The 14,365-nt window shown below is 42.5% G+C and overlaps 1 long non-coding RNA gene across 1 annotated transcript; it reads left to right on the top strand.

The window, feature by feature from the left end:
• The first annotated feature begins 677 nt into the window (after window positions 1–677).
• On the top strand, window positions 678–10,830 carry LOC125938096 (uncharacterized). Its single transcript, XR_007462611.1, has 3 exons — window positions 678–765; window positions 2,044–2,217; window positions 10,555–10,830. It is a non-coding gene; the product is annotated as an uncharacterized LOC125938096 (long non-coding RNA).
• The last annotated feature ends 3,535 nt before the right edge of the window (window positions 10,831–14,365 follow it).

Raw genomic sequence — 14,365 nt, 5'->3', positions numbered from 1 at the left:
CTAACACACAAAACACCATTAAATCTTTTAAAGGAGCCCAGTTGACTGGGCAAACTCCTTGGGCCAAAACAAAACATCCAGGGTCTTCTAAAGGCTACAGCCGAAGCTGAAGGATTCTTGCCTTTAAAGTGTTGGCTTCGATGCTGGTGGCAAATAGAAAACTCTTTAGATTACAGCTGAGATTTGGGACAAAGAGATTCAGGGCAGCGATAGAAGCAAAGGCATCTGGTTAGGTAGGGGTCTGTGCCAGGCATGAGAAAGTCAGGCAGAGGGCGCCACTCTAACTTCTATTCCCAAAGCAATTACAGATGGAGTTTAAAAATATGTCTTGAGAGGCACCTGGGGGGCTCAATCGGTTCTGCATCCGATTTCAGCTCAGGTAATGATCTCACAGTTCACGGGTTTAAGCTGTGTCGCTCTCAGTATGTACTGACAGCTCAGAGCCTAGAGCCTGCTTCGGATTCTGTGTCTCCCTCTCTCTCTCTGCCTCTCTCTCTCTCTCTCTCAGAAATAAAATAATACATTTTAGAAATGTGTCTTGAATTTGTGGGTGGTCTTCTCTCCCTCCTAGCACACAACCATTTCTTTGGGGCTGTCCTTGTTTCTACAACAGAACCAGAAGGCAAAAAGTGGACATGGAACCATAAGTATGTCAGAGAGCATTCTAAAATCTCCAGAGAACTTAGACAACATCCTCTTCCTCAAAAAAGCACAAACAGACACGCCATGTCATTTTTGGGAAGGAAACTGAGGCTGAAGGTTGAGGTAACTTTTCCACATCTGCATGGTGCTTTAGTGGCTGAGCTATGACCATTTTCCGTGAGAGGTTCAGTGCAGTACCCACTCTCCTGGTGCCCTCTCTCATTTAACATCAATAAATCACAGATTCAAAGGAGAAACTAGAAGTGAGACTGGAAAACCCCAAGCAATAAAAACAATTACCAAGAGTAGGGCAGAAAAACCAAGAAGTAGGCCATGCAAAGGCTTATGAGACCAACCAGCTTGGTCAGCTGGGCTAGGGGTTTATCTCTGGAGACTGTGGTGGAGCCCACTGTTCACTAGCAGAGAAGTCAGGAGTGGGAAGGAAAGAAGGGCTCAACCAGAAACAAGTAGGAGACCCCTGGGATGGCCGCGACCCATGTGCAACCCCTTCCGAAGGCAGGCCCCGCCCTGCCTCCTCACCCATAAAGAAGGAGGTGTGCTGTATGAGCCACATACCTGGGGATCCAGAGTGACCTGGCCACCTGTCAAGGGTATAATGCACCATGAACCTAGCAGTGTAGGGGGAGACAGTTTAGACAGCCAGTTCACCATAAGGGGGACCAGGATAATACAGTGCCCACTGTCTAATGGCTTATGGGGCATACACTGCTGTGTAGTGGGGAATGTGAAGACCAGCCTACAATACACACTGAAGGCTTCAAAGGCAATGCCAAGACTAGGCCAACGGTTTTTGTAGCTCACACCAGTGGTCCAGGCTCCTCATCAAAAGGCTAAGGATTCATGTGACCTGGTAATGTGTGGCAAAATGGAGGTCATGTACGTTAAGAAGAATCAAGTCAGTGTAAAGGTTTTAGTGTTGACACAGTGAAATGGGGTCCATCAGATCAGCCAATGCACACAAAGGAAGAACAAAAACTCTAGGGTAGGCCCCAGAGTCCCAGAACCTCTGTGAAACGTCTGAAGTACTGGCATGGCCCCAGGGGCCAGGGCCCAGGCATCCAGGATACTCTTAAGATTTTCCAAGGCAATGTGGTGACTACTTTGTAAGGGCTTTTGTGACTGGAACCCACAATCCAAGCCCCTTTCCGAGGGCTGAGTCACCAGTGTGACCCCAGAGATGAGGAAGACACAGGGAAAATGTGGGGTTGGCAGATAACTGACTCATTGAGTTGACAGATAAAACACAGAATGCCACATTCGAATTCCAGATAAACAACAAATAAGGACCTGGAACGTGCTTATAATAAGATACTATTTGTTCTGTATTTGAAATTCAAATGTAACTGGGAATCTTGCATTTTTATTTCCTAATCTGGCAAGCTGAGGTCCAGCAGTCAACAAACTCTAAGAACCAGAGCAATATAGAGATGTCTTTCATCACTGTGGGGCTGGCACCAAAGGGCAAGACCCCTGGCCAGGGTGGACTTCCTAATGTGGCCACAGTGATGTGCAAGAAGTTTCACAATAAGAGTGACGCAGGCCTGCCTGTGTGAGGTACATATAATTTTACATTGTCTAGTAACTACATCTTTAAAAAGTAAAAGGAATCAGGTGAAATTAATCGTAACATATTTTATTTAGCCCAATATATCCCAAATACTGTCCTTTCAACATGTGATCAAGATAACAATATCAGTGAGATATTTTACATCTCTTTTAGGACTAAGACTCTGAAATCTGGTGTGTAAATTAACAGCCCTTTTCAACTTGAATCCTTCAAGGGTGCTCAATAGCCATTTATACTGCAGTGAAGCTCTAATGGCTTGTCGGGGGGGGGGGGGGGCTGGCTGCAGCCATCCGGGTCCCTTGCCAAGAGTCCAAGGCATTGGTGTGGTTCCAGTGATGTCAGGGAGGTGGGGTGAGTGGGGGGTCGGGCAACCAAGCACCTCTAAGAAGAACCAAGGCAATGTGGGGACCACTTTCTTAGGACTACTGGGCTTTTACTGGAGGCTAGTCCACTGCTAAGGTGGAGGCTTTGGGGTAACCCTGGGGATATAGTGGATAAAGTAGTCAGTCCACTCTAAAAAGAGCCAATGCAAGACTGTGATTTGCATCTTAGTGGTTTGGAGGTTGGCATGATGGGCCCAGGCCACCTGCCAAGGTCTGAAACAGGGGAGTGGGGAAAGGGGGCTGGGCAGCCTAGTGGTACCATGTGACAAAAGCCGGATGATGCCATAACTCTTCTCTGGCAACTTTTCTGATGCCTTTTCTCTGATGACTCCATAAATAAGATCCCAGGGCCCTGGAGCTGAGGCCCTGCTGTGTCACAGTGATGCAGGGAGCAGTGTGGGAAAAAACCAGGCCACCGTGGTGAGCTCTGGAGTGGGCGCCAGAGGTATGAGCTCCCCAGCCAAGGGTCTCAGGCACCGATAGTGTCCATGTGATGTGAGGAAAGGGAGCAGATGACAGTCAGTCCCCTTGAGTGAGTAAATCCAAGGTGATGTGAGCTGGCAGGTCTCCCTTTCCCTCTCTGCCCAGTGACGCCCAGAATGCTGCCCACCAGAACCGTCAGCCCCTCCTGCTTGGACCTGTGCTTCCCTTCTTGAGAATGTCTCCAGCTGACTCCAGCTGGTGGCAGCTGGGCACGAGGTGTGCCCACTCCCAGATGGCCTGCCTCAGGCAGACAATGCAGGGTGAGGTAGCAATTTCCCCTGCTTTGTAAGTTCCTGTATAATTTCCTCAATTTTGCTTCTGGAAGCCTAAAACATTTGCCAATCCCTGATCTACGTACTGACTTGCAGGGGTTGTCCAAAGGTCAAGGTCCCTGCCAGGGATCTGAGGTCCCAAAGTGGCTCCTGTGATATGGGGGAAAGGGACCAGGCAGCCAACATGTTAAGGAAAGCCAAGGCAGCACGCACCTGCCCTGTAAATGCTTCCCAGAGTTGGAACTGGAAGCTGTGTTTCCTGCCAAGATTTGAGGCACCAGAGATGGGGGACGGGGCGTGGCCTCAGCCCCAGGTGACAGTGCAGTTCCTGATGATCTGCCACTGAAGGGCGCCTGAGGATTTTTCACAGGAGCAGCCTCCCTCCCCTGTTTGTTGCCAAAACATTGAGTGGGGTAGGGCGGGCAGAACTATTTCAGCTCCTACTTGGGGCATCCTTAGGTCAAAGGTCTGTTGTAAAATATGGATCTGTAACAGACTTATGCCAACCGTAGTTACACAGGGGTGGGACCTATACCATGTTAGTCTGCAAAGTCAGTGAGTGACAGATGACAAAGTGGCCCCTACTTTTGTGACATAGTTCCAAGATGGAAGGAAGCTGCAGATATATGTTTTGAACCCAAGTTGGCTGGAAGGAAGGGGCTCTTTTTCTTGGAGACAGAGGGAGGGTGAAGGGGAGTACAGAGTCCTTCAAGTTGGAGAACTGGGAAGTCAAGATTATTAACTGGGAAACTTAAAAAGGCATTAAGTTGCCAACTGTGGAGAGGTTGGAGGTGATTTGATATTAGCTCTGATGGCAGAGTTGGCTTTGCAACTCTGGATGGAGGGCAGGCTGACTAGGGGAGATTCTGGGCTTGAGGACAATTGAAGCAGGGATGGGCAAAGAAGAGTGAGGAATAGGTTAGTAAGCCGGCTCTAAGTCCCAAAGCAAATTTGTAGCTCAGTATAATGACTGCAGCCTCATGCAGAGGGTTTAAAGGAATCAGACACCAGCAGCAAGATGGGGGTCTTCAGGCTGAAAGGGGAATGCTCAGAAAATGTCAGGTATTGGGATTTCTAGCTAGGAAGGCATCCAGAAGATTGATGGCTCTCTTTGACCAGGGGTCAAGTTTGGCAAATCCGGGGCCAAACCCCTAAAAAGGTGAGAGAATTACTATGCTGTCAAAAGTGAAGTGGCCCAATGGAGATGGGTTATGGGTGCAAGAAGAATAAGGGCTTCCTGAAGCTGGAAGAGGATTCTGGAAAGGGCCAAGTTGTGATGAGGGTAGCTCAGAGCTCAAGAGTGGCTCAGTGTCAAACTGAGATTGTGTGGAAGGAGAGGGCAGTGGGTCAGAGGAGGAGCTTAGGGTTTGCCATCTCGGAGGTGTGGAAGGCATCTGTCAAGGTCAGAGTCATGGCTTCACCTGTGGCAGCAGGGAAGACAGCTGCAGAAGATACTGAACAGATCATCAACAGGATATTGAAGCGACTGTGCACATCCCCTGACAGGATGGAGAGGCCACAGGACAGGTTCTATAGACCTTTTGCAAAATGAGAGCATCTTTCAAGGGGCATACGTGGTTGGGGACAAATTGTGCATGACAAGCTTGGCAATGAGGGCTCTGGAGTGGGGTTTGGACTCACAGGATCAGATGGAGTAATTTTCTGTTCTCCCTGTGGTGAAGACAGAGGTGGGAATAGAAAGACCGGGGAGCTTTCAGTTATCTGAGGCAATGAAAGGTGTGATCCAGAAAAGTCTCAGTGGGCAGGGGAGTGCGCCATTCCAAAGTCAAAAGCATTCACGGGAGTGCAGAAGTCCTTTGGCTTAGTGTTCACTATTCAAATTCACTCTCTTACCTTTGACCTTGATCAGAGAGGCAGCCTGGTTCCCGTGATGGAAAACAGAGTAGAAAGGTTATGGACGTATCTATTGTTGCTGAGTAAACATGACTGAGCCAGAAGTCCAAGAGGAGGAATGAATTGCACCATTTGGATATAATTCTTGAATTATTGCAAATCTGGTCTGTCTACAAGTAAAATGTCCTGTGTTTCAAGTGGCTGCAGATAAATTTGCCTCTGTGCGCTTGAGCTTTTTTGGAACTCTAGAGGCACCATACCTCATGCTTCAAACAACTATGAAATTCTCACATCTGATGACCACATGTACCCCTTCCCTTTTTTTAACCATGAACTTTTTTGAGTACAGCATCTGCTGTCTGTGTAAGACCCATTTAACATTGGAGTTCCCCCTGTTCTATTCTGGTTTGTTCTCTCTTCAATACAGAAACTTGCAGTCTCTAAGAATCTACCAGTGGTTGTCATATAGGCTCAATCCAAGTTTATGTGTGATTTATTGTTCACGTTTATAGGGTTTGTTTTGGGGTGACCAGGTGGCTCAATTGGTTAAGCATCCAACTTCAGCTTAGGTCATGATCTCATGGTTCATGAGTTCAGTTAGGCTCTCTGCTGTCAGCGCAGAGTCTGCTTTGGATCTTCTGTCTCCCTCTCTCTCTGCCCTTCCCCCATTCTCTGTCTCAAAAATAAATGAATGAATAAATAAATAAATAAATAAATAAACATTAACACCCCCCAAAAAATACAGAATTAAATATATATATATGTGTGTGTGTGTGTGTGTGTATATATATATATATATATATATATATATTTTAAAAGATTTGTTTTGATTCAAGCTCCCAGAGCTGACATGAGTTCTTTCTGTGAGTAAAAACTTCCTACTCAAATAGCTCACTGGCTGTCTCACATGCATCTGAGTGAGGGCGTGCGGGTGCTGAATTTGCATCTTACAAGTCACTAGAAGAGGCTCCTAAGGTGTTCTTGCTTCAAAGCTTCCTATACTCTATCTGGTTTTCCTTTCTGGGTTAAATCACAGAATAGTCTGGCTATCGCTAAATGAGGAGTAAATCTCCCACAGCGTCATGTTTATTCAAGGACTGATCTACCCTGGTTATCAGTTAGCAAAGCACCTTTTCTTTGATCGTGGAAGTTTTTCCCCAATCTAGATTAATATGTCCACTTCCTTTGTGTCTCAAATATTTAACTGCAGCTATGTCAAGATAACAATTCATTGAGTTTTGGAATGGGCAGCCAAGTTATCAAAGATAGTCTATGTGCTTCAAAGCCATAATCTTAAAAGTGGCTGTGCCATTGAGGCAGACAATGTGATCATGTAACGACTGGGCTAATGACTGACGGACAGCCTAGGAGGAGGTCTCAGGTCAGGCGGTATCTGAACAGTCTAAAGTATTATCTCAGGTGAGAGATCTGACACACAGGCTAAGCAGCCTGATGCACTTAAGCTCCAAGCAAACCCTGATGTATACATCTATTTCTTTTTTAAAAAATTTTTTAATGTTTGTTTTTGAGAGAGAGAGACAGAGACAAAGTGCAAGTGTGGGGGTGGGGAGGGACAGAGAGAGGGAGACACAGAATCCTAAACAGGTTCCAGGCTCCGAGCTGTCAGCACAGAGCCCGATGCAGGGCTCAAACTCATGAACTGCAAAATCATGACCTGAGCCAAAGTCAGACGTTTAACCACCTGAGCCACCTGGGAGCTCCTTCATACATCTATTTCTTATAACTATACACACCAGTAAATGACCTACAGACACATCAAATACAGTAAAACCTTGGATTGTGAGTAACTTGTTCTGCGAGTGTTCTGCAAGACAAGCAAACATCTCTAATAAATTTTAACTTGGTAACAAGCCACATCTTGCAACACAAGTAGTGTGTGACACTGAATGTCACGTGATCACAACTGAGCCAATAGTTATTGGAATTTGCTTTGATATATGAGTGCTTCGGATTACAAGCATGTTTCCAGAATGAATTATGATCACAAACCAAGGTTTTACTGTATAATGGTTAAGTAAACAGTATAGAGAGAAATTGCATTGACATATAGGTGCCTTTTAGTCAAGGTCTGGTCAGGAAAAGACAGCTTATTAGCCAGCTTATTAGCAGAAAGAACTGAGCTTAAGAAATTGGCCGACAGATACCAGAGAGCAGGAAAGGCAAAGGGGGTGTACCACAATGGCACCCTTTGGGCTGGGGAATGTTATTGGGGTTACTAGAAGCTCAGACGGGGTGCCAGTCCCTCTGCAGCTCTGAGCAGGGACTGCTGCCCGTTGGCTGCTGGTACTTGATCACTTGGATGAGGACTTGGACATCTGAAGAAAGGGCACCGGCTGTCTGGGCTGGTGGCTCTGAGAGAGTGTGGTGAGGCTAGTTCTGACAGTACAGAAAGACCTGGAACCAACTACCACTGGCTGGGGTGAACACACAGTTACTGGGATCACAGTCCAAAGAACCAGACTCTAATTAAGAGACAAGCTCTAGCTTTCCAGTCTCCCTCGAGTGCCCCCTAGTGGCAGAACCTAGGAAAGAGCCAGCGGCAAAGGAGAAAGGTGATTTGCAGGGTCCCAGACCCGCATCACACAGCCAAACAGGAAGTGTGGTCAAGAGGTGAGAGACAAGGGCTTAGCAACCCAAGCAAGATGCACGCATCTGTGCACCATCTGCATGCGGAGGAGGGAAGTGAAGCGGAAAATCAGGTTACTTAAATTCACAATGATCCTAGGAGCTTTCTTAAATCGAGGGATCGAATTTGTTCTGCCCACCTACTGTTCCCAAGTCAGATTTTTTTAATTATTCTTCCAACCGTGTACCAAAAAGTCTTACTACAAACTGATGTCAGAAATTTTCTGAGCCCTAAATCAATATAGTAAAATAACCATTCTGGGCACAGAGACAGAATTATCAGACTGAGTTCATTCGAACCTTCTACACAAAGCCTCACCCGGCTGTTGTGGATAGGTAGTTATACATTTGGAAATGACAACTAGCAAGAACCAGGTGCTGACAGGAGGCTAAATTGCCCTTTAGAATTATCTTTTCTGCCACCTCCCAGTACTTTACCACTTACCTAAAAGAAGGCAAAATAATAGGTTCCTTTGTTTCCAGTACCTATAATGTGCATTTCCAGGTTTGTTTGGGAGTACAGCTGTGAAATCTTTCAGCACTGACATAATTCCCTTCCTATCCGATTGTGAAGGGTTCTTTGAGCGATGTAATTGTTCCCCACTGCAATTCTTACAGCAGTGTGCCAGCATGCCAATCACTTATTCTTCTTCCAGTTCTGATTGTTCCCTGCTGTGTTAACACCCAGAATGAGTACTTCCAGCTGTTGAAAGATGTCAGCATATTTATATGAACTGCTTCATGGCTCCTAGGGAAATTTCCTGAAGCAAAGACTGCCAGGTTCCTGATTCTGTGGAGATATGACTGGGCTTGCATTTAATTTTCTTTGGGGTCAGTAATAGTATTAAGTATTTCAAATGGCACACGTGAGCACATAGTGTCATTTTTGTCTTAACTGGGCTTTGGTCATATTCCTTGCTAACAGTAGAGTGTACGTATTCAAAATCTTTTCCGGAAATGAGAAACTTTGTCTTATGATTGGTTCCACTAAGAGCTCTGAAGAGATTATTCTATTGAAATGTTTCTGGCCGACACAAATTCACCAAACTTTTTTTTCTGATATTTCAAATTTCTCTTTGTATTGAGTTTACATGCCTGCTTCTCTACAGCTTCTCAAGTTTCCCATAATCTGAGTGTAACACTTTTTTTTCCCTTCACTGACTATGTCTCTTCAAAACCCTTGACTAGAGTTGTTAACACCCCTGTTCTGAATTGAATTCTGTCCCCCAAAAAGGTATGCTGGAGTATCAACCCCTGGTACCTGTGAATGTGACCTTATTCGAATATTGGTCTTTGTAGATTTAATTAAGATGTATCTTAAGATGAAGTCATCCTGGAGTAGGGTGGGCCCTTAATCCAATATGAACTGGTGTCCCTATAAGAAGGAAAGGAGACAGAGGGAAGAAGGCTGTGTGAAATCAGAAGCAGTGGTTCGCCATAAGCTAAGGAATGTTAGGAACTTCTGGGCACCAGAAAAGGCAAGGAAGGCCCCTCCTCCTGAAGAGGCTTCGTAGAAGACACAGCCCAGTCAATGCTCTGTCTTTGGACTTTGGGCCTCCAGAACTGTGAGAGAGTACATTTCTGTTGTGTTAAACCACCCAGTTTGTGGTCCTTTCATACAGCAGCCCCAGGAAACCGATGCACCTTCCCAGTCTACTAAATAGAATTCGAGTAATCGGGTTTTTTTGTTTCAACATCCCTGTGTCTATTTTCCTCTAAGCTAGTGCCTTCAGTGCAAGTGGCATCTGCCCTATCCTCGCTTTGGTTAGACACAGGGACAGAGGATTCTTAAATACATTCTTGGAAGAACACTCCCGGGCTGATAGCTGGTGGCCCCATCTTTGTATACAATGGCTAACAATCATGGGGCATCAAGGGAGCTGGTCAGCATCAGATTTTTCTTCCCTGGAGGTGCACTGGGGAAGCATACATAACCACTTAGTCGGTCACCACTGTTACTAAAGAGAAAAGCCCAGAAACCGATTTGGGGACACTCTCCCCACCCCCAGCATCTTCACCCAATCCAATGAACTTGTTTCCCATTGCCTTTAGAGTTGTAATCTTGGATCACAGTTCTGCACAAGGCTGCTTCTCCCTAACCAACAGCGCTATTGTGTTGCCATAGCATACCTCTCTGTGACAAGTGCCGAAGGTTTCAGCTCTTCAGAGCACAACCCTCAGGCCTGATCCCTCTGATGTGTGTGGCCCTTAATTTCTCCTCACTGGGACTACCCTGGCCATCCATCCCACTTTCTCACCAGATAATCCTTTACCCTTGTACCTGTATTAGCGGTGCTATGTTAGAATGTCAAAATGCTGAAAGTATCTGTAATTTCAAAGTTGAGTCATACTAAAGGTAGTCACTGAAATGTAATGTCCACTTCAGCACTCTTTTTTAGAGTAAGAGGGGATGTCAAAAATAGTTAAATTTCTGTAACTTTTTGAAATATATATTGACCAATGTTGACTTCTATTAAATTGGTGGGCCTAAAATTGTTCTACTGAAACTTGTTAAAATGACGTCTTTTCTAAAAAAAAAAAAAATCAAACCCATTTACATGAAAGCAGAATAAAAACTTTATATTGACAATTGAACGTTGAAAAATAACAAAGAGAATAATTGTTTGTTATATATTCACAGCTGTTAACCAGTTTCTTAACTGTTATCTGTCTCTGTATTTTTCAGGAAAAAAATGTATTTATTTCAATATGATATTATTTCCAATATTTAGCCTGCAATCAAAGTCGTATATTATGATAACGAACTTGGAATGGATAGCTCAATTGACTCCTCTGCTGGTCATCATAGTTTTAATTGTGAAAATAAACTCTCTAGAGGTGCTGAAATATTGGGGAAGATTAGAGCGCATCTGCTAAATGCTGGAATTTTATTTTTTGAAATTAAAATGCATAATATCACCCACAAATATTTTCAAATATGTTTTGTTTTATCTCTAATGCTTACCTGTCTTCAACAAATATTTTTCTGAGACAAATTGATTAAATAAATTATCTCTGAAGCTTTCAAATATTTCACTAAATTTAAATGCTTCAAAACTGTAGGCCTTCACATAGGCCTATGTTTCTAACATAGACAGTAAATGTGTCCATATAAAAACAGGAGTTGCAGGACGCTAGGTGGCTCAGTTGGCTGAGTGTCCAAATCTTGATTTCGGCTCACGGTTCATGAGATCAAGCCCCACCTCAGGCTCTGGGCTGACAGTGCAGAGCCTGTTTGGGATTCTCTCTCTCTCTCTTCTCTCTGCCTTTCCCCTGATCATTCTCTCTCTCTCTCTCTGTCTCTCTCTCTCTCTCTCAAAATAAATAAATAAATAAATATTTTTTGAAGATAAAATAAAAACAGGAGTTGCATCCAGTGATTCTTCAAACAAGTCAACATATTTGCAAACACAATTATAGAACTTTCAAATTAAATCTTGACAAAGAAATAAAAGACATGTACATTGGAATAGAAATGATAAGACCATCCTTATCTGCAAGTGACATGAGTCCACATAGACAATCCAAAGACATTTTTTATACCTTGAATAAGTGGGTTCAGTAAGGTTGCAGAGTATAAGGGGGAACACACAAAAATCAATAGCATTTTTTATTTATAAACAATAAGCATGTGAAAACCAAACTTGAAAACACAGTACCATTTATAATTGCTCCAAAGAAAATGAGATACCTCAGTATAAATCTAACAAAACAGGTAAAGGATCTGTATGCTGAAAATTACAAAATGCTGACGATGGAAATCACAGAAGACCCAAGTAAATGGAGAGTGATCCCATATTTGTGCACTGGAAGACTCAACATAGTAAAGATGTCAATTCTCTCCAAAGTGATCTATCTATAGGTTTAATACAATTCTTATCAAATTCTCAGCAAGATGTTTTGTAGATACACACAAGCTTATCCTAAAATTTATATGGAAAGGAAAGGACCTAGGATAGCTAAAACAATTTTGAAAAAAAAAATGAAACAAACAAAATAATGAAGTGGGAAGAATCACTCCACCTGTGAAGTCTGGCTACACAGATACAGTAATCAAGATTCTGTAGTATTAGTGGATAGCAAGACACAGACCAGTGATACAAAATAGAGAACCCAGAAATGGATCTACACAAATGTGCCTGATTGATTTTTGACCAAAGTGTGAAGGTAATCCAGTAGAGGAAAAATGGTCTTTTCAACACATGATGTTGGAGCACGTGGTATACATAAACAAAAATAAAATTAACTTTGGTTTAAATTTCACACCTTTTACAAAAATTAACTCAAAATGTACCATGACTTTCAACGTAAAACATGAAACCATAAAACTTTTAGAAAATAAAAAAACACAGAATGGCTTTGAGACCTGAGGGAGACAAAGAGTTCTCAGACTTGACACTAAAAGCATAATCTATAAAGGGAAAAATTTATTAATTGGACCTCAACAGTATTGAAAACATTTTTTCTGCCTTTATAGAAAATGAAAAGGTAAGAAACGGGGTGGGGGAAAATACTTGCAAACCACATGTTCAACAAAGTTTTTGTAGGAAGAATATATAAATAACTCTCAGTACCCAACAGTAGAAGAAAAATATCACTCCAATTAGTAAATGGACAAAATACATGGACAGATATTTCATTGAAGGTGATATATGGATGGTAAACACATGAAAAGATATGCACCCTCATTAGCCATTAGATGTGTGCTAGTTAAAACCACAATAGGTTATTACTACAAACCTGTCAGAATGATTAAAATTAAAAACAGTGACACCACCATGTGCTGGTTGGGATGAAGAGAAACTAGGTTTTCATACATTGCTGCTAGGAATGCAAAATGGTACAACTACTCTGGAACTGAGTCTGGCAATTTCTTTTGAAAGGAAATATGCAGTTACTGTATGACCCAGTCATTGTATGCTAGGGAATTTATCTTTTAGGAAAATAAAAATTATGTTCATACAAAAACCTGTTCACAAATGTTCATAGCAGCTTTATTTAAATTCACCAAACCCTGGAAACAACCCAGGTGTCCTTCAATGGGTAAAAAGTTAAACAAATTGCAATACATATAGGACTACTACCCAGTAATAAAAAGGAGCTAACTACTGATACACACAAGAGGGGAATTATACTGAGTGAGAAAAGCCAATTTCAAAAGATTACACATTGTAAAATGGTTACATAACATTCTAGAATATTCTTGAAATCACAAAATTATAATGCTTGCCGGGGATTAGGAATGGGGGTGACAGAACAGGTGTGACTATAAAGGAGTGGCACTAGCCAGCCTCCTGGTGAGGCAATAGGTTTGCATCTTGATTATGGTGGTGGTTCCATGAACTATGGTTCACTGAACTATGTGATACAGTTGCATAAAACTAGACACACACGCAAATGAACAGATGTAAAACTGCAGAAATCGGAGTACTGTTCTTCATACCAAGGATGATTTCCTGGTTTTGATATTGTGCTATAGGTATTTAACATGTTGCCATTGAGGGACAATGGCTGGCAGATGCACAGAACATCACTGTGCGTGTTTATTGCAACTTTCTCTGAATCTATAGTTATTTTCAAATAAAAGGGATGAAGAAATGGAATCTTGTGCACTGAACTCTCATTCCCTCTAGCAATATATGAGCAATTCAATTTCTCCACATCTTCATCAGTATTTGGTGTTGTCACTATTTTTTTTTTATTGTAGCCATGCTGATAGGTTCATTTCTTCTCTTACTTTTGTAAGGATGAGTTTCAATTTCATCCTGTGTACAAGCTTTATTTTAAATCATTGTGGGTTTTTTCTTTCTTTCTTTCTCTCTTTTTTTTTTTTTTTTTTTTTTTTGCTAAAACTTGAAGTGTTCTGGCCCTTTGTTGAATATGTTCACTAAAGTTTCCTAACTGATTTTTTCAAATAACTGAAATGTGGAAAATTTGATTACAAGTTTTCAATACCACTCCAGGACAGGTAGGTTGATCCACAAAGTATTTTTTCAAAGGTTCAAACATTTTTAAAAGCCAGTTCACACACAGGGCAGTGAAAGGAAAGGTATACTGCCATGCTGAAATGTTTTATTGTATGCAACAAAATCTTCATTACAGATTTTAATAGTTAACTTTGGCTGAGTGATTATAAATTGAAATTTCTGAAAATCACAATGTCTGTGTCAATTGGCAGGATGTCATGTCTTGTTTGGACCCCTGGTGTACCCAAAGCCTGATGGAGAGAGATCAGGTTTTACTTCTGGATCCCACAAATCAGTGGTTGTTTCTAAATCCACGCCGATACCAAAGGCCACTGGGATGACTACAGCATTTGTCATTAAAGAAGCAGATAGGCACATTATCTGGCAAAACTTTCCCAAGAGGCCAACCTTCAGAAAACGTCAGTGCATTCAACTAAAGAGCCAAGTTGACTGGTGAAAAATCCTGCATTAAAAAAAAATTTTTTTAATGTTTACTCAATTTTGACAGACAGAGACAGAGCATGAGTGGGG

This window comes from Panthera uncia, assembly GCF_023721935.1.
Source record: "Panthera uncia isolate 11264 chromosome B2 unlocalized genomic scaffold, Puncia_PCG_1.0 HiC_scaffold_24, whole genome shotgun sequence".
Classification (NCBI taxonomy): Eukaryota; Metazoa; Chordata; class Mammalia; order Carnivora; family Felidae; genus Panthera; species Panthera uncia.
The sequence above is the reverse complement of the archived record's forward strand: the minus strand, read 5'-3'. Positions and strand labels throughout refer to the sequence as shown.